Source organism: Calliphora vicina, chromosome 3 (assembly GCF_958450345.1).
Source record: "Calliphora vicina chromosome 3, idCalVici1.1, whole genome shotgun sequence".
In the NCBI taxonomy this organism is placed as follows: domain Eukaryota; kingdom Metazoa; phylum Arthropoda; class Insecta; order Diptera; family Calliphoridae; genus Calliphora; species Calliphora vicina.
In genome coordinates, this window is record NC_088782.1 from 63,218,265 (window position 1) to 63,240,067 (window position 21,803).

The following is a 21,803-nucleotide window of genomic DNA, read 5'->3' on the forward strand; positions in this document are numbered from 1 at the left end:
CGAGTATTCTTGGCGTTTTTCGGCCAATTCTCGTGATGGTCTGTTCAAATTTCAGCAGCTCATAGTAGATAGGCCCTTTTGCTCCCACCAAATACAGGAAATTTCCTTAGTGCCATGGATATTTGGTGTCGATTTGTCGGGCTTCACATAAGCTGTCTTCGGGTTATTGTAATGGATCCATTTTTCATCGGAAGTAACGATTCGGTGCAAAATTATTTTCTTTTATAGCGTTCAATCATCAATTCGGGCATGCAATTTAATTCGTATGGTACCCAATTTCCCTGCTTTTGGATGAATCCTGCTGCTCGCAAACGTTTTAAAATTGCTGCTTGAGTAGCTCGAAATGATTTTGTAAGCTCTAGTTGAGTTTTACAACAATCTTCATGGAGTAATGCTTTTTTGGTTGGCTTGGGCAATCATTGTCTTCCTTGTCAAAATCACCACTTCTGAACTTCACAAACCATAGCTCACACGTTGAAACCGATGGAACACATTCACCCTATGCTTTGGTGAGCAATCGGTGTACTTCAGCAGCACTTTTTTTCAAATTAAAGAAGTAAAAGCAAAACTTCCCGCATATGACGCTTTGTTGGTACAATATTTGATATTTTCGAAGCAAAAATCGCACGTGAAAAAATATATGAAACTTTTCAAAAAAATTCAATATGGACTTTCAAAAAATAGCAAAAGATCTGAAGGTTCATCGTCACACTGTTTCCAAAGCCATTAAACAGTATAAGGAAGACTTCAATATTAAACGGGAAATCTGGATCAGGAAGAACAAAGATCTAACACTTTTGAAGAGTACAAAAACCTTCTATCAGAAAAGCAGCTCGTAAAGTTAAATGATCTGCTTCTTTTGTGCACATAGCCAAATTAATGCTGGGTTGAAGTCGTATAGCTCAGAAAGTTCCAGGTTGTAATGCGATAATGAACTTATAAGCTCTTGTAAATATAAATGGTTGGTATGTAAGATACTGTGCAGCTAAATATAACACTCTTACTTGATTCTAATAGATCTCAGCGGATAAACACTAATCATGCAATATCTTGTGTTGAAACTAGGAAAATAGGTTGCGTTCATTTATAAGTGTTTTTAATTAGTGTTTTATACAACTTTTTAAATATCTTAAATAAATAATGCCTTTAAAAATGTTTAAAACAAATAGAAAATAAACCAATACTTTTATATTTGAACTTAATTTTTAATTTGATGTTTTCTTTTTTTTTTTTTGTTGAACATTTATTGTTGTTTGTCGTTTGTTGTAATATTTACAAATGCATTTGAAATTTGGAATAGAATTTCACATACCAATCAGAGTAGTAAATGTTTGATAAATGCACGTGGATGAGTAGACAAATATGGATTTTATTTTATTCATGTTCATGTAGTTGTTTTAGTAGATTTTGTTTTTCCAACTTTTGTCCAAATAATAAAAAAAAAAAAAACAAATCACCAGTGAAAAACTAACAAATGATGAAAGTATTAGAACAAGTAGACGATGAGATGATACTCTAAAAAAATAGAAAAAACAAAATACTAAAACCAAATAAAGAACAAATCAAAATATACTTCAGCACGTACGAATGTAATATTGACAAACATACGTATGTACAATACATATCAAATGTTAAATATAGAAAGGACGTATCTTGTTTTTTATTAGTGAACATTTGGGAGATTACACTGAAATACATATATTGTCGTATTGGTTGATTACAAATTACGGGTTCAGACTCATCGAAGGTTATGATCTAAATTAATTTTATAAATGATGTATGTACTTCAATACTTCTAATAAAAAGCAAAAAATAATTCCTGTCCATATTTAACCAATGATATGTAAATACTTTAAATGCCCTCTCTCATTTGGATGTTGTTAGTTTTTTTTTGGATAAATAGAACGAAAAATATGTTACCTTATAAGTTTGACGGGCATCATATAAGAACTCATAGATATCGACATGCACATACAAAAGCATATACATATTTGGGGTATTCACACGGTCTACACAATTGGTCATAGCCCCCATACAAGCCCCACTTCCGAATATCACTTTAACGAGCATAAGTTTCTTTAAAATGTTGGTATCAACATAAAATTCAACAGAAATAATATCAATGACGCAATAATTCACACGAGTGAAACTAATGACGATCGATCAATAATTGGTTATAGCTCCAATATAAGGCACACTTCCGAGAATTACGCATGAGAAATTATTAAAATTTTAAAAGAAAAATTATTTGCTCATATACTTAATCTATCGGGCTTGATCAAATATACATACTTTCTTAATTATAAAAGTTAACACGATCAAGTATACATGAGCGGGAAAAATCTACACAAGGTTGTGCAAGCTAGTATGCAGGATCATATTTCGTCTGGAATATTGCACAACGTGGGAATGGAATAAGTTGTATCAGCAGAATTATTTAGATTTAAGCATTTAAAAAATATTGTTAGAGTTAATCTTACTTGGGAAATTGACCAAAGCGGTCATTAAATAAATTTTGTAAACCAAAAATTAATTAACGTATTTCATTTACAGTGGACAGACAAGTCGGTGTCCACTTAAAAATAATTTTTTTTATATTCGCATAACGAATGAAGTTAACTTAAATTTTTGTATTTATTATACCCTTCACCTTCGTGAGAAGGGTATATATAAGTTTGTCATTCCGTTTGTAATTTCTACATTTTTCATTTCCGACCCTATAAAGTATATATATTCTGGATCTTTATAGATAGCGGAGTCGATTAAGCCATGTCCGTCTGTCTGTTGAAATCAATTTTCTGAAGACCAGATATCTTCAGGATCCAAATCTTCAATAATGCTTTCGAGAAGTTTGCTATTTAAAATCAGCAAAATCGGTCCACAAATGGCTGAGATATGAGGAGAAAACCAAGACAACCTCGATTTTTTGACCTATTTTTGAGCTATATCTGGATCACTAAGACATTAATATAGACAATATGGATATCTAATGATAGATATTTTCAAAGATATTTGCAACGACGTATATAAGACCATAGTAAGTTGGACCTACAATGGGTCAAAATATGAAAAAAATGTTTAACACGAATTTTTTTTTACAAAAAAAAAATGCCAAAAACAAAAAAAAAAATTTTAAAATTTAAAAAAATAAAAAAAAATTAAAAAATATTAAATAACAATCAAAAAAATTTTTTTTTCCAAAAAATTAAAAAAACGACTGGAAAAAAAAATAAATTTTGTTTACCTAAAACTATTTAAAATTTTGAAGTATAAGATTCGGCACAGCCGAATATAGCACTCATATAATTTTTTTTCAACAAAAAAAAATTGTTTCTGATCTTTATCATTATTTACTTGGAATTTGCCTAAACATTGCTTTTCATAGTTTCTTACTTCAATTTCAATTTAACCAATAACTTGGTATTACTTGGATAAACCCTTTCAGCACTTTATTTCAAAAAACCAGCCAAGCTACAAATTATAGATTTTGAGTAAATCAATGATACCACCTAAAAATTTCTATTACAAAGTTATCCATTTGTGTAACAGTTTGATAAATATACATCTTTTATTTGCCTATATTAACATTTACATATGTACTTAAAAAATAATATAAAGTTTGCACTTGTCTGGTTTCTGAAAAAAAACCAAATTTCATACAAAATATTCCAATTATATTAGGATCATCGAAAGTAAAATGACAAATCAACTTTTTAAAGATTCATATATACATACATATTTGTTCTGAAATAATTTCTGCTTCCATTGCAATGGATTGTAGCCCATTGAAAAATATTCCCATAAAACTAGAGCTTGTAAATCTTTTATTTTTTCACATTTATTGAGACCAACAACATTTATTAAAACAAGTAAGAGAGCTATATTCGGCTGTGCCGAATCTTATATACCCTTCAACAAATTATACTTCAAAATACAAATTTTTAATTAATTTTGAGGTAAACAAAATTTTTTTTTCCAAAGTTGTTTTTTTAATTTTTTTGAAAATTTTTTTTTTGAATTGTTATTCAAAAATTTTTTTTTTAAATTTTTTAAATTCGGTTTAACAAATATTTTTTCCGATTTTGACCCATTGTAGGTCCTACTTACTATGGTCTTATATACGTCGTTGCAAAGGTATTTGAAATATCTATCATTAGATATCCGTATGCTCTATATTAATAACTTAAGGTAGGATCACACGATTGCCGCAATGCACCAATTATTGGTATATTTTATACGTCAATCGTATGATTTCACAACTTATTGACTCATATGTCAAACCACAACAATATTATCCTTAGTTGGCCCAATCAAATGCAACCCTGTGAATGCTTGATAGGCAACATGCACCAATAAAAAAGTTAAAAATACACCAATATTTATTGTGTTCTAGTGCGGCAATTAAAGAAGACAATTAGCGCCAATATTAATTTTTGTGATCCACTCCCTGACCTACATACATACATCTTTTAACATTTCTTTATTAATTTTTTTATACGATAATTAAGGCCGACGCAATTTTTTGTTATTTAACAAATAATTTTTTCACAAATAGATTTTTTTTACATTTACATATGTAAACAAAACAAAATTTAACATCTAGCACAACAGCTGTTTCTCTGAGTTGCCGTAAACTAGAACAATCATGTGACTGGAATGCGACAATTATTGCCACTAAATCGCTTTGCGCCAATTTACGACAATCAAATTTATATAAAATGAGGCAATCATGTGAATGCAGAGAATTCAGCACAATAAAAATTGTATAAAATTGGTGTACTGCGGAAATCGTGTGATCCTACCTTTAGTAATCGAAAATTTTTTTTTCTTTATTTAATTCATTTAGTCTATGGATACAAAAATCCTTACAGACTAGAAACTTAAAACTAAATTAACATTTATAATAAATTATTTAATTGGGATTTAAAAATATTATTGGATTGACTTATATCTAAATATTGGCAAAAGGTATTAAATAACCTAATTGATTTATTAAGAGGTTCATTTCTGGCATAATCAGTTCTATGCAAATAAGTATGAAAAAAATTAAATTTCCTTAGAGATCTCTGAGCAACAGAAATATTAATATTATTCAATAGATCAGGGCAATCTATGGTACTACAAACAATTCCATGAAGGAATAATAAAGAAGAAATATTTCTTAAATATTAAAGCGATCACTAGTATATATAGTGGTGGCCAGCTATTTATGACAAGTACTTGAATTTTTTTATCAACTGAATTTTAAGTGCGATAGAGCCAAAACAAAAGGACCTAAGGGTATGAAATTTATTATTAATATTTCTAGTTTCTCAAAAATGTTTGGAAAAATCGATACAACATATACAAAGATATGTGGAAAAACGTTGACCCACCTCAGCGAACATCCGCTGTTAATAATATGATATGACCGAAACTAATGGAACTAAAAATACGAAATTTGGTCCGAATATTTTATAATAATAAAAATATAATGATATAAATGTTAGAAAATATGTTTATTTAAAAACATTTTTTTTGGTCAAGTTGTAGAAAAATCTTTGTGTTCCTGGTGGATATGCATGAATTGACACAGTTGAATAAAACACACTTGTAGGTCAAAAATCGAGGTTGTCCTGGTTTTTTCCTCATATCTCATCCATTTGTGGACCGATTTTACTGATTTTAAATAGGAAACTTCTCGAAAGCATGTCTGACAGAATTATTGAAGATTTGGATCCCAAAAATATCTGGAATCTTCAGAAATTTGATTTCAACAGACAGACGGACAGACAGAATGACTGACGGACATGGCTTAATCGAAAACGCTATCTATAAGGATCCAGAATATATATACTTTATATGGTCGGAAAATTATATTGTGGAAATAACAAACGGAATGACAAACTTATATACATATAGCCTTCTCACGAAGATGATGGATATAAAAATAAGATTACGGCCTAGTATTACATAGGCAGAAACTAGTCAAGCGCAGTCACTTGCATTCTTTCTGCACTAAACACGGATTTCTCGGCTTTGCTTCACCATAATAGGGGTAGTATTCATTTTTTTTTCTGCATTAAATGATGCATTTAACGTTTGTAAAGGTAATCGCAAAATAAATAAATTTTGGATTTTTTTTGTAGCTTGACTGGTTTTCGAAATATAAATTTTAAAAGAAAACTGTTTATAATGGTGTACTCAGTGTAGGGTATCATACTTTCTTAGTTCTTTTAATTTTTATTAAAAAAATTGTATTGAATTTATAATAACTTTTTATCTTTAAAAATTATATGCATTTTTTGAATTTCCTATAATATAGTTGTTATTTATCAAGGAAACAACAATTTGTTAATTTAAATTCGTAATCAATCATTTCAACAACTACAAATAATGTAAATAATACCAATGTTTTTGGTACTAATTTCCCCCTCTTCTCTACACTATGCCAGACATTTTATCGCTTATATATTCGAAAATTACTTGACCATCAAATGTGTGTAAAAATCACATTATGTTCTCGTTACTTCGATTAAATGTTACTCGGTTTTTATTAAGGATTTAAGTATTTGTTAGGTGGCACATTCATTCACTACTCCTGTGAATTTAATAAAAATCAATTTTTATTGTTGCCCAACAATTGTGGCTGGCTGACAGATAGAGAAAGAACATAAAAAATTCATTTATTTTACCATTTAAAATCAATTGAAAGCAGTAAAAGTGATGACTGGCCATCATAACAATTGTATAAAATTTCGTTTATGTGGGTGAAGTCTTACCAACAATACGATTTTATGGGATTCAATTGTATAACAACTAGATAAATGATTTGCTATTGTAAATAATCGATATTGTGCAAGCGGTATTTTATAAATTGAGTAGAAATGTTTAAAGAGGTATTAAACAAAATCGAAATTAAACTTTACTTTACTTTACCGATTTCCCAAATAATCGTATAAATATTTTTATTAAAAACAATCAGATATGAAATCTTAAAATTTGTTTCAAATTCAAAGGGTGGCTACAATCTAGTAGTCGATGGACACAAACAATTTAAAAATAATCAAACTTGAAATTGTTAAACAAGTACAATTTAATTTGTTAAAAATTGTAGTTACCTGTAGTGTTTAGTTTAATTAATTTGTATATACATATATGTACTTATTTATACTTATTATATAAAAGTATTTATTAATATTAAACAATACATGTCATATCAATTTAAAATAATTTATAAAAAAGCAACAACCATGAATGAATGATACGAGTTTTGATAATGTTTTTTCAGCCATATCTAAATTGAAAATCAAAACACAAATTAATTAAAATTGAACTGGAAAATTATTACTTACATAAATACTGACTTAAAGCTATTCATATTTAAGATTAATACAAGTACTATAACTATATCAAATTATAAACTTGATAATTAAATATATATTTTGGTTAATTTAAACTAGACACATTTGAAAAAAAACAATTGCAAAACGTCATTATTGATTAGACAATAAATATACACACAACATTCACATTCAGGACATTTTGTTCAGACATTGAGTATTAGTTTGACGATAATGAGTGGTTGATTTGAAATTAACAGATAATAAATGACATGTTTTACAAATAAAGAAACAAAATATTGTTTAAACAAATAATTGAATTATAGTTTACACATTTGTACAAATAAATGTTGGTTTGACTATTGTTTTTATTTTTAATTTTTCTTTGGTGGGAAAATTATGAACGACAGATAAAAAATAGTGTCCTGTAGACCCAAGATCAAGAAACAAATAAAGGAAAAAAATCAATAACATATTGTTTGGTGGTGTAACCAATGACAAACATGTACATATGTATGTATGTTTGGAAATACATATTAGGGAGACACTACTTTTTTGGGTCATATTTAGAGATTGTAAATTTCAAAATCAATCCTACTCTTGTACCATTTATTTTCTAATCGGCAAATTCTAGAGAAAAGCCTTAGTTTTCTGAATATATGGATAAATAGTAGGGTATTCGAATTATTCGATTTTTCTCTTGTTCGAATAAAACGAATAATTCGAATAAGAGATTTTAATTTGTTCGAATAATTCGATCACACGTTTAAAATTTATCGAATTATTCGAATAATTTTAATTTTTTTAAAAAAGTAAAGAATGAAGTTTTGATTTCGGTTTTTTAATATTTTATTGTTAAAGAAAAACAAAAAATAACGTTAAGTTAACAATTCAAGTATTGATAATGGTAAAAAACATTCGAAAACAAAGTCCATTATTAAATTTTCAACAAAAATATTCTGATCAGATTAACTCCCGAACAATCTACAAAACAATTGACTAGCAAACCATTTAGTTTCCGTTTGGAGCTATGCTTTACAACATTTGAGCTAGTTGGACATGATCCTGAATTCAAATACAATATAAACGTATTAAGAACTTGGTTATTTTGAAGTCAGTCAGTGCATGATTGACGCATTTACAAATACGCAAAAAGTTTATTACCATGTTAGACAAAGATGTTCAACCATGTTCAAAATCATGTATAAGACGAACCCCATGCTTTTCATGCAACAAAACGTTAGTTTGCAATATTTGTGTTTATCATTCGATTTATTAAATATTTTGCAACACTTACGTACGCGGTTAATAACATCACTTATATAAATATATTTTAAGATCATGGCCTTCATCTATTTCAATGTAATCATTATAAATGTCATATAAATGTCCTCAATATCACTTTCAACGACCGTTTCAAAATCACATTCTCCATCACATTCAACTCCACTTTAATCTAAGTTAATATTTTGATTATTAATTGCGATTCTTCTAATATTTCGCCAGCTAACTAACAAATATTTTATTCCATACCTTTTATTTTCATTGCTTCAAGTCCTAAGTTAAAAATGTTGAAAGATTTGTTTTTAGAATTGTAACTTCTTGCAGAAATATTTATATATTTATAGAAGGAGCTATCGGAACACTCATCTACAGTGATCGAAAGCCCCTTTGTCTTTAGTTATTTGTCGAATTTCAGAAACAATAAAATTTTTGTGAGTCATTATTATTTATTTAAATTTGAAATTATGAAAAATTTTAAGCAATTTAATAAATTTATATATGAACATTTATTCGTTTTATTCGATTATTCTACATAAAATTGTTCGAATTATTCGTTATTCGAAAATCGCCATTTTTAAATTTTTCGAATAATTATTCGTAAGAAATTATTCGATTAATCGAACGATCATTAGTCGAATGAATACCCTAATAAATAGTGCCACTATTTCTACTATTGTAATTTTCCGTAACGCTTCGTTTGATTAAGATAAATGAGTCTTTGTATGTCAATCCTTCAATCAGAGCAAATTATAGCCAACTGTGTTAAAGTTAACCCACCTGCTTCTACCAAGAAAACCATTTTTCCAAAATCCCGTGACGATATTATGCAGTATTCATACGTTTGTACATCGCTTAATGTGAGGTATCCATTGACACTTGAGTTTTTCATTGTAGACGAATTTACACTCAAATTAGAGAAATTAGAATGGTTTTTGACCTATAAGAAGACAATAACGGGAGGTCCATGACGTAAGACACGATCAAAATGGAATAACATGAACGAAAGAGAAGGCTCTATTTGGTACATCAGGTCCTTCTATATCCAGTGTTTAGATGTCTAAAACTATGACAACGTTGAAAAGACAAGATTAAGCAGATGTATACGATTAAACCTATGCCAAATGCCAGCTTTGGAGCTAGCACGATCACCAACTCCGATTGAGGAATTCACATTCTTTTACTGCGTTCGATGGCTTCAAACGGCTGAGGTAATCGTCAATGAGAAGGCCAATTGCTTCCTTACAAAATGAATTCATGGAGTTGGGAGACTCTGGGATATTTACAGTGATAAAACTTAAAAATAAGAGTCTTAGCGTGGAGATACGAAAAACGATATTAAGATTTTTGGATTATCAAGATGCAGTACTGCAACAGGTACTAAAGATCCTCCAAACACATCTATTACTAAATGTAATGGATCAACTAAGACGGAGATGCCTGAAGACAAATTGTTGAATCCTCAAATGGCTGGACATCAACATCTGAGCTACAAGTGAATATCATTGATACAAGGGTGGGTCAATAAGTCCGTGATATTTTGAATGAAAGAAAGGTTTTTGGATCCAACATTTTTTTTTTTTCAACATAGTCTCCTTTGAGCTCTCTACACTTTGTCCAACGTTTCTCCAATTTTGTTTTCCCTTCCAAAAAAAGGATTTGTCGAGGTTATCAAAATATCAGCATCAGTAGCCACATTGTTTGTGATATGATTTTATCATTGGAGTCAAATATCTTTCCGTCGAGACATTTCTTCAGGTTTGAAAACATGAAATAGTTCCTAAGAATAGGGCAGAAGATGGAACATTTTGTAGCCTAATTCATGGATTTTTTCCATGGAAACTGCACATGTGTACACCCTTTTGTGCCATCAATTGCGAGCACACGCGATAGCCATTTTTCGGAAAGCTTTCTCATACCCCAAGTGAAATTAGACACCACTGAGCCATGTGAGATACCTATGACTTTCAAAATCGTTCGCACTTTCAATATCCGATCCTTCAAAACCATATCGTAATTTTTTTCAATTATTTCGGGAGTAGAGTCTTCAACTGGGCGTTACATTTTCCATTTTCTCGTCATGTCAAGCGGTAGTCTGGTATGGCTGTCAAGCACATACTAAATGACGCTGCTGCTTGTTCAAATTTTGACTTGACAGATGGCTGTTAACAGGACCAATGTTGCCCTTTCAGTTAAGGGCCGGGAAATTCAAAAACTAGCTGACTATAACCAGAACGATATGGTCCCGGCTGAACCGTGGACGAACAACATATCATCTTGGCTTGACACGCTCACAATTGAGTGGTGTAGTGGCGGTCATTACCGGATCCGAGGAGGAGGATGAGATCATTTTTCATTTTTTTTGTCCTGTCCGGCTTTAGGAGATCTACGCTTAAGGTTTCTGGGACATCGTTCCCTAAATAGTTTTTCTGAGCTCGCGAATATGAGGCTATATGGCCTTAATGCCTTTATAAGGAATAGTTATTGGTTAAAAAGACCAGACATGGGGATCACCTTAGAGTGACTTAATAACCGCCAACTCATTGGTACGCAATACAAAAATCTGCTCCCTTTATCTGTCTTCGGACATTTTCCTCTTAACTTTTTAATTATCCCCTTCTCTCTTTTCATTTTTATCTGTCCCTCTTTTTCTGAATTTCTACTAAAACAAGCTGTTCTTGTTTTCTTCACTTCGGAAACCTTACCTTACCTATTAAACCAGCCTCGTATCAGACAATCTGAAGGTAAACTTGTTTCAGGCAGATGTCAGCTCTTGTCAAAAAAGATTTAGCAGGTGCTGATTGAGAAATTCGCATTCAGTGAGAAATACCTACATTTTCTTACAAACTAAAGGAGTTGGCGAACTCTAGCGTACATTTCTTTTTAGACGCCAATAAGAGTGTGGGTTCCTTTTCCTATTCCAGATGATGAAGTACAAGGAGATGTCTGCACATTTGTCAACACGAGACAAAACAATTGGTACCAAAGGTTCTGCAAACAGTCCTAGTATTAAGCGGAAATTAACAAGCAAACCGTAGATGTTTGACAAGTGGTTAAATCTACAAATAGCTCAATATCAGCATCAGTAGCCACTATTGATCGTATTCAGCCTTTGTATAAAATATGGCTCTTCTCATTGAGAAATTCAGATTCAGCAAAGATGATTATTTTACTGAGTTTGATCTCGCCAAAAGCGAAAAGGTTTCTAGATAAACAGGTATGAGAAGGCACTTGATTTAATAACAAACTGAATTCGATAACTCAAACTCCTGAATCAAAATGCAGAAGATAAAGATATATGGATTAACATTGGTCCATAAACCCTCAGAGTACACAAGGAGCTGAGTACAACTGGAGGTATTGCAACACACACCAAAATCCTTGCTAACAGACCTAATATTGAGGTAAATGTTAGACTGAGCCAGAGTTTTATGAGGCCAAGATATTTAGAGAGCTTGATATCACCACGTGAGGTACATGTAGCCATCATTGATAGTTCTTAATCTGAGGGTAAAATGACAACGGACTTATGACGGCTTTTGAAGAAAAGATTTTTCGAGTGCTGAATTGTATTGCAGTGTGGATGATTATTTACTGCATTCTAAGGCGCCAAATAGATCATTTGATGTGGTTTAGAGAAGGTTCTAGCTTTTCTCGAAATAACAATTCGAGGAGTTGGCGGACTATGAACCAATTCCAATATATAAGTAGTACCATTTAACCAAATACCTTTTCGAATAATATTCAGAGTATGATGAAAGATCAAGTATCTTGACACGGATGAAGATTGAGAGATAAGGAAGGTTAGAAGATTGAGAGATAAGGAATCAAAATTGATTCAAAATCTCTCCATATCCTCCGCCCCTCTGTAGGTTCAGCAAACAGGTCATTAACATTACTCTGGTAGAATTGGAGATTGGAGAGTGTAACACGAATTTTCTTTCTCCAAACATTATTTTCATAATACATCTTACTCTAAATAGGGCAAACTCCTTTAGACATCCAAGAAGAACAGACTGGTTTCAATTTATCAGTGTTGTTATTGATGCTATTCAACTAGTATAAATATAATGATTTACTGGCACCTACCATCAGGATTCAATAAGCTTTTTGTCTAGGAAACTAAGGAACTCTTTAACAACTTCCTGTCAATGGATATATACAGAGAGTTTCAAAAGTGAGTAAACACCTGTAAACTTTTTGATTTTTTTTAAGGTGCTGAAAATCCGAATCCGAAAGAACCGAATCTATTATTCAGCACAATCTCCACCAAAACGAAACTTTTAAATTTTAATAGATGGACAGATTTTAGGATTTTCATTATCTTAAACAAAAATCAAATAATTTGTGGAGTTTATTCACTTTTTTTTAGTCTCTGTATAATATATCCGATAATAAAGTTCTAAGGGAATAGCTAATACATATCGCACCTATTCATTGTACCTTTATGGCATTCCCGGATATGATACAATAACCCCGATCCATTTAGAACATAAATTACTAAAATGGGAAATCTGAATAACGTGGATATTATAATTAATAATCCTATGTAAAGCCAGTTTGTGGAAATGGTGTAAAAAGTTACATTGGAATTAATTTCTTTTAATAAATGAAATACATTTTATAGTTCCCTACAAATGAGTCAAACAAGTAAGTATCAAAATCATTCGATTTTGTATAAACTGCATGGTTTTTCAGAGAGAGACTGGCAGCTAACTAGTTTGTCTTTCTCCATACATTTTGAGGATCCTCAATCGTCATAGTGTCAAGACATAATTATTTATGATGATACAACTTCTCTCGAATGAAATGAATATTTTTCTTAGTAATTTAGTACTTCCTCGTTTATCATGACGAAATCGATTCCAACAACATTATAGTTTATTATTATTTTTGTTGTTGTTGTTGTTGCTCATGTTGTCAACAATCATTATCAACAATTGATTTTACAAAACAAATAATTACATTTCGAAAACAAACAATTTAAACATTTAACAACATGACATTTATTACGAGTATTTATTCCTGGTTGCCTGAGTTTTAGTGTTGTAGCATGTGTTTGAGCATAAGTGAGTTTTTTACTGCATGCTCTTACAGAAAACTGATCAAATATAAATCAAAAGACGATTTTCGCGGAGAACACATTAACGTGCAATCAGAAACAGAAAAACATTAAATGGTAAACAAAATATTCAACGAAATCCTCAACATCCAATATCTTTAGGCTTATCACTCAACAATATTTTGAGTTACACACACATGTGATGCATTACGTTACGCAAATATGTAACAGGCAAAATGAAAAAGGGTGCATGTCTGTCCTGACATACGCTCGTCTGCTAACTGAATACTTTGAGTTGAAGAAATCAACAACATGCCACAAAGTTTACAATTTTATTACACATATGGCGCTTCTTAACTCACTGTTGCATTCAACACAACACAACACATACGATTCTTTAACATATATAATCGTTCTTATATAGATAGACCTTTTTTCGTTCTTTTAGTTTTGTTTGCTTCCAATCCTTAAAAAAACAAAATTATTTCTACAAAACGAATACAATTCGATACTGCATTGAGTGAGTGACTGACTGATTGAAAGATACAAGTACGACAGTGCGATGTGTTGTGTTGTCTTATTTTATGAGACATCATAAATAAATACAAAGAAGTAAGAAATAAAACAGTAACATTAAGTAAAATATTTACTTTTCCACACCTAATGAGGCAACTAAATAGCTAATGTTGCATAAAACGATACGACACTGACGATGATAAAGAAGCAACCACCACCAAAGTATCGCAAACTTAAACAAGCAGCAATAATTTCCTCAACATGAGTCTTGAAAATTAAATCATAAATTCATCATTTAGTCATTCTATGCAAACACTATGATTCTTGTTTACAATTATTAAATAAAGTTTAATCGGGCTGTGGAAATGTACATACATTGTATTGATGATTTTAATCTACATAGATGAATCTAGTAAATAATTTAAACTTCAACAAATTTTGGTGACATCATATATGTATATTAGGGTGGCCCTTAATAAACGAAAATTGGATTTGGCCATTCTCACCCTCCAGTTTGGTGAACATTAATAAAAAAATCATCCAGCCCTCTGAAGTTTTGAGATGCATTTACAAGGGGAAAAAATGCATTCTTTTCACTTTTTGTAAAAATTTTGCCATTAAAAAATTACTTTTGTAATTTAAAGAATCGACATGTGTACGTAATTGTCGTTCTAATGAGACATAAAAAACAGAAATCTGTCAAAAAAATTTTAAAGTTTTTTTCTATTTTTCTTTTTAAGTTATCTCAAAAAATTTCTAAGAGGATGTATAAGGAATTTATACTTTCTGAAAGCTATGTTTTCATAAAATATTTTAAATGAAAAATTTAAAAATTTTTGTTACCGAGGGGACCAGGTCCATTCAAAAAACACCTATTTTTTATGTAAAATCAAAATTTAGGGCAAAAATTCTCAAATCGCATATTCGATATCAAAATATAGTAACCGATTTTAGATGGCCCAATAAGCTTTTAATTTTTTTGTAAGAGGTTCCGATAACTCCGACCCTGGTATGGATATTATTGCCAAAAAACTAAAAATTTCCATTTTTGTGATTTTTCAAAAATTTTTGATGAAAAAAAAATTCGGGTTAAAAAATATTTTTTTCCGATTTTGACCCATTGTATGTCCAACTTACTATGGTCTTATATACGTCGTTGCAAAGGTCTTTGAAATATCTATCATTAGATATCCATATTGTCTATATTAATGACTTAGTAATCCAGATATAGGTCAAAAATAGGTCAAAAATCGAGGTTGTCCTAGTTTTTTCCTTATATCTCAGCCATTTGTGAACCGATTTTAAATAGCGACCGAGCCGGAAGAATTTCGTAGATATTGATGTATGAATCGTGTATGTAAGTTATTTGGGGGCTACGGAAAGTTGATTTCAACACACAGACGGACAGACGGACATGGCTATATCGATTCCGCTATCTATAACGATCCAGAATATATATACTTTATGGCAAATGAAAAATGTACAAACGGAATGACAAACTTATATATACCATTGCCACTCATGGTGAAGGGTATAAAAAAGTTTCTAAACCACTGTGCACTGAACGGTTAAATCTGCTGGTATCATTTTAATAAGTTGAATGGTGTGCTTCTCAATATGAACTGACGATGTTTGCAGGGTGATTTTGTTGTGGATTTTAAAAATAGGATGCAACTAGAGATGCCAAACGGGGAATCCCATTCCCGAAAATCCCGGGGTTTTCAGGATTTCTTAAACCCCGAAGCCCGGGATTTTTTAATTTTAAATCCCGGGATTTTCGGGATTTTCCAAATCCCGTTTTTCATAAATAAATAGGTGAAATTGTCATTTTTGTGTGCCCTTTTCGTGGATTTTGACATTCTACATGCTCGAATATCGCAAAGTGATGTTCAGCAAAGTTGTTAAGCTCAACTCCTTCTATAATATAGTTAATTTAATTTAATTAATTTAATTTTTCACTTTTTTTTTGCTATCTAACAAAACTCAATTTAATTCCTCATCAAATGAAATTGATTTTATCTCAGATGAGGAGCTCGAACAAAATGAAAATATTTCGATTGCTAAAAGGCTAAAATATATTATTAATAAATGTAAAAAACACAAATAACAATAACGAAACCAAATTATAATGTAGATTTGCAACTAGCAAAAGAAATAGATCATTTTATTTCTGAAAGAACAAGAGGAAAATACATGCAGATTTATTATAAGTATCTGCAAACGGGTTTGCCGATGTGAAAGATGTTTATCGGTAGCAGCATGTGTCGGAAACGTTCCAGAATGGAAGATGAAACCGTATATGCAATAGTACTCTTAAGAAGCTATTTAGAATTTTCTGTAGAATGCGTTTCTGCTATACGATTTTTCGTGAAAAAAATCGACCCACCCTAATGTACATACATATTTTATTGTTATTTCTTCTTAGATAATGTACTCATGCAAGTATTTTATGCTTTCTAGAGTCTAATAATAATTAATTGCTAAATAAAAAATTTTCTTTCAATTGTGAAGACATAATTATGTACGTTTCTTTCTTATAATTTTCGGGATTTTAGATTTAGAAATCCCGAAACCCCGGGTCGGGATTCTTTACCAAATCCCGAACCCCGGGATTTTCAAAAATCAGTCCCGATTAGCATCTCTAGATGCAACCTTTAACAGCACCAAGCAGTATTGTGATAGACTGAAATTTAGATATAGCTTTAAATTCATTTGCCCGTTCATTGCCGTAGTAGTTTTTATATGCATGGACTCATAGTAGAGTAAGCATCAAATTGCCAATAAATTCGTGGTGAATGTTATATAAATTTGGTGACAGATTTCTTAATGTAATTGACCTGATTCTTTAATATAATTTTAATTATTTTTTTTCAGATTTTAATAACATAATTGATTATTAATTCTTGTTGGCAATGCAATTGCATTGTCCCACACACAGAATAAATAATAATAATAATAAATATGTATTGTAGTATATTATGAATTATGTATGCGTAGGCGAATGTCTGTCTGTCAGTCTGTCTGTGTACTTAATGTTATCGATAATTATAATGACAGTGATGGTCAAACTGAATCCACCCACACATTCTACCGATACAAAACCACAAAACTTATTGACAATAATAACTACAACAACAAGCACCATAATAATTATAAAAACAACAACAACAAGAACAAATAACAATAATGCAATGACATGCAATTGATAATTAAACAAATATTTATAAACAAATAAGTGTAATTAAATTGCAATATCTGGGTAGGAAAAATAAAAATTAAATTGAAAAAAAAACAGAAACAATTTTAAAAATAAATAATTTTATAATTAAGTGCGTGAGTCTAGTTTTTTTATTATTGACAAATGAGTATTTTTTGCAATGACAAGATTGAATACAAAAAAAAAACGATAAATACTATTAAAAAAATCACTGTTAATCGATGATTATTAAACAATAAAAAATCATTTATTTAAATTAAGTTTTATTTAACAAAAACATATACATGCAGATTAATAAACAATTTACTACCGCTTATTTAACAGAAGAAAAAAAAAATAAATTTAATGTATGAATTAATTCAAATAGGACATGTTAATTAAAATAAAATACCAAACAAACGAGATTTACATTGATAACATTTACTTACATGCAAATTGTCTCTATATAATTAACATAATATTTAATTAGCAGTTATTTAAACAAAAAAAAAACATAATACTAATTTTAATAAAACTAACAAACTTTTGAAAAACATTTTACTGCTTAATTAAATATTGATTAATAAAATTGCTTAAAATCAAAACGATTATTAACTCAGCAACTAATCGAAAAAGTGTTTATTTTTAAACGAATTTGGGTAAATTCCAAACATATTTCATTTTGTACTGTACAAAGATTAACGGTATTGAAATACATACTTATTAAGTAGAAAAATTCTTCATAAATCAAACAATAATTCTTAATTATATCGTTGTTATACCCTTCACCACGAATGTTAAAATTGTCATTAAATTTGCAATATCTTCAATATTAATAAGCGACTCTATTCTGTATTCCCTAATAGATGGGAAGATGATATACTATCCCAGGCTCGGATCCAGGTCAACCATTTGGGGGGAAAAGAAATGCGTTTTACACTTTTCTTTTTTTCCCTTTTTTATATGAAAATTTTTCGGTTTTGGAGGGGAATTCCTATTTCACCCCCTCTGGATCCGTGCCTGTACTAGCCCTATTCATTTCAAGCATAGGTAGGCATTCATATGGTTCAGGTTATGAAGATTTTCGTCAATTTACATGTACACAACCCGAATGTAAACAATAGAGCGTAAAAATTATTGGGAGGTACTCAAGCAGTAATTACAAAACGTGGGCGACTGCAGGATTTATCCAATAGCAGGGAGACCTTGAAAATCGATTTTGCATGTAAGTGATCGTATGTGAATGCCGGCCAACCAGCCGAATCGACAACAAAGCCAGATATCCATGGCGCTAAGGTAGTGCTCTGTATTTAGTGCTACCAAGAGGGACTTAACTATTATGAGCTGCCGAAATCTGTCCAGACCATCACAGGGAACCTGTGACCGCAACTGATTCGTTTGAAGCAAGCATTGGCCGAAAAACGTACAGAATATGCCAGTCATGAAAACGTTCGGCTACATGTTACAACAAGTGTTTAGAAAGAAGTTATAGTCCGCGTTATAGTCCGAACGATCTCTCTGGGATGCGCTTCACATTGGACCAGAATATCCGATATTGGCTTGATTCGTTCTTGGCGCGGCACTGTGGTTCCAAATCAAAATCTAGGTGGACAAAATTATTTGGCGTTCTTTTTATATAGAATTGGCATCTCCGATTCCAAAAAAAAATGTTTAAAAGATCAATATAAACTTTTTTTCAAGTTACAGTAGGGTCTAGATATACATATAAAAAACATTCATAAAAAATTAAAAAAAAATACGTTTTCATGTGTTTTTTTTGAAACTAAATTTTTAAAAAGATCTGTATTTACTATATTTCAAGTTACAGTAGGGTCTAGATATATAAAAATCAATAATAAATAAAGAAATATTTCTAAAAATTCCATTCCGTAAAAATTAAATAAAACGTATTTCGGCGGGTGATGGCGGCTACAATTTTTTTACAAAGACATTCCCCAGAAGTTTCTTTAAATGATGTATATAGTCATTGGACAGGCTTCGACGGTCTTTTTTTTTGGCAAGCTATATAACATTCTTAGAAAAAAGAAATATCAGTATATTTGAGAACCAAGTTTAAAGGACAATAACAGGAAAATGGAGAGGCCCATAAATATAAGATATACACTTAATAAAAGCCTATATCAATGTTTATCTATGTTTTGAAGTATGAATTTCTATATGGTAAAACAATTGAGATATATCTAATTTAGTAAAGAAGTAAAATATTAAAAACATTAACGAAAATATGATTCAAAATTTGTTGAACTTCTGGCGCTTCTGTCGAGAAAATGAAATGTCCAATTGAAAAACCTATTTGTATTGGAGGAGAGCAGATTGTCAGCTTTCGAAAAAACTTAGGTTTTCCAAATTCTGAAGATACCAATTTTCATAATTTTGTCCACCTAGATTTTGATTTGGAACCACAGTGCGCGGGTACCTGTAACGAATGCAATGTTTAAAGCGAACATTTGCGAAAAAATCCCAGAATATGTGGCCAGACATGAAGCCTTAATATAACATATTGACATATCTAGTCCACATGTTGCAATACCTTTAAAAACTATTTAGAATGAAGTGATTTGTAAATTTTGCCTCACCCGCCTTAAAGTCCAGACCTTACCCGTCCGATTACTATATGTTTCGATCGATGCAGAACGCTCTCTCTGGGATTCGCTGATCTTCAGAATAGAGCATCCGAAATTGGCTTGATTCGTTTTGCCATAGGTTTTTCGATAGCTTTTGGCATGAGGAAAAAAATTTCAGAAAAATAAATTTTTTTCTTCATGCCAAAAGATGTCGAAAAATCGATGACAAAATATCGAAACATTTTTGTCCATAACAATCGGCCCTTACCTTCATAATGTGTTGTATTTTCAACGATCACAATGGAACAAAAATCATTACCATTTATGCAATTTTCTTTTATGTAGCTTCGAAATATTATAAAACTATACTTTTTGCTTACATAAAAAGTGGTGTATTTCTAACCCTTTGATAAAATTGAGGGTGAAACATGTAGCATATATTCAGGGTTTTAGGGTAACATTATTAGAAAAGAACACTACCAAACTACATTTTTTCAGAAAAGAACACAAACAAGGGTAAAAGGCAGAAAAAATGCATCATTTATGCCAGAAAAGAAAACACCATAAGTTACTGGCTTATAAGTGTATAAACGTTCGTAAACTCGATTTTTAACCCGTTTAACTCAAGATTTTGGAAATGTTTGGCAAATTGTTGTACTCGACAACACCTACCAGAATAATAATAAATAATGAATTCTTAGCTATACTTCTAATATCATAATTTATGTTTCACAAATATTTGAAAAATAAAACAAATTTCCACTAATTAGCACTGATAACGTATTGCCAAAGCTGGTGTAACCTAAATAATAAAAAAAAGTAAATTCCAATTACGCACTTCAAATAGTCGTGTATTTCAATAAACTTATGATCAAGTGATTTAATGATTAATTAATACGTTAATAAAATAGTATGGCTGTGCAAATCAAACAATTGTTAAGTTAAGAAATTTACCAGAAACCGATTATGTATGAATGATTTGCCTTTTATGTTTAAAATTAGATTAAATATATGAACATACGAGTATTTATAGGTATGTAGACGCCGTTATAAAATTTAATTAATCTTATTATTAGCCACACCCGAAAAACCTGAGCTGATATGAGTTTAAAGCCTAATCAATTTAAAATGGCATAACATCTCCACAAGTATGAAAATATGTACATTAGACAGCTCCAGATAATTGAATTTGCAAATGTAACTTACACCAGAAATCTGCAAACAATTAAGATGATTGCATACCGTTAGCCCCTGTAAAGGGAAGGAACAACAATATTCCTGGGAGTAAAACTTTCCAGACAGAATTTGTGATAAAAATTTTGGTAAAATGCTATTAATATGAGGAAAAAATTGTAGAAAATCATTGAAACTAAATTTAGATGGCTTGTATGTCTTTTATGTTTCAATATTAAAAAAATCAGTGAGAAACATCGGTAGACCATAGACAATGTGAATTCTTCATCTTACGTTACTAATCTACCTTATTTTAAAGTTATGGTCATATACAAGTTGAAAATTTAAAAACATGGTTTGAAACTTACAATAGTTTTTTTTAAATAATTCGATATCTATACTCCGACAGGTTAAATCCAACATAAATCATAGTCACTAGATTTTGGAAAATTTTATAGCCTATAAATAATTATGGTAATATATTTAGGTGGAAAATGTTCAGCATTTTTTAGTTTTTTTAAATATATCGCGTGCTCTTATAAATCAAATAATAGATTTAAAAGATATGGAAATTTGCAAATGTTTAATATACATCATGTTGATGGCCTATCATGAGGAATATAACACGACTTCCTCAAACTTTTAAAGAATAGCTGTAAATTTTTAGA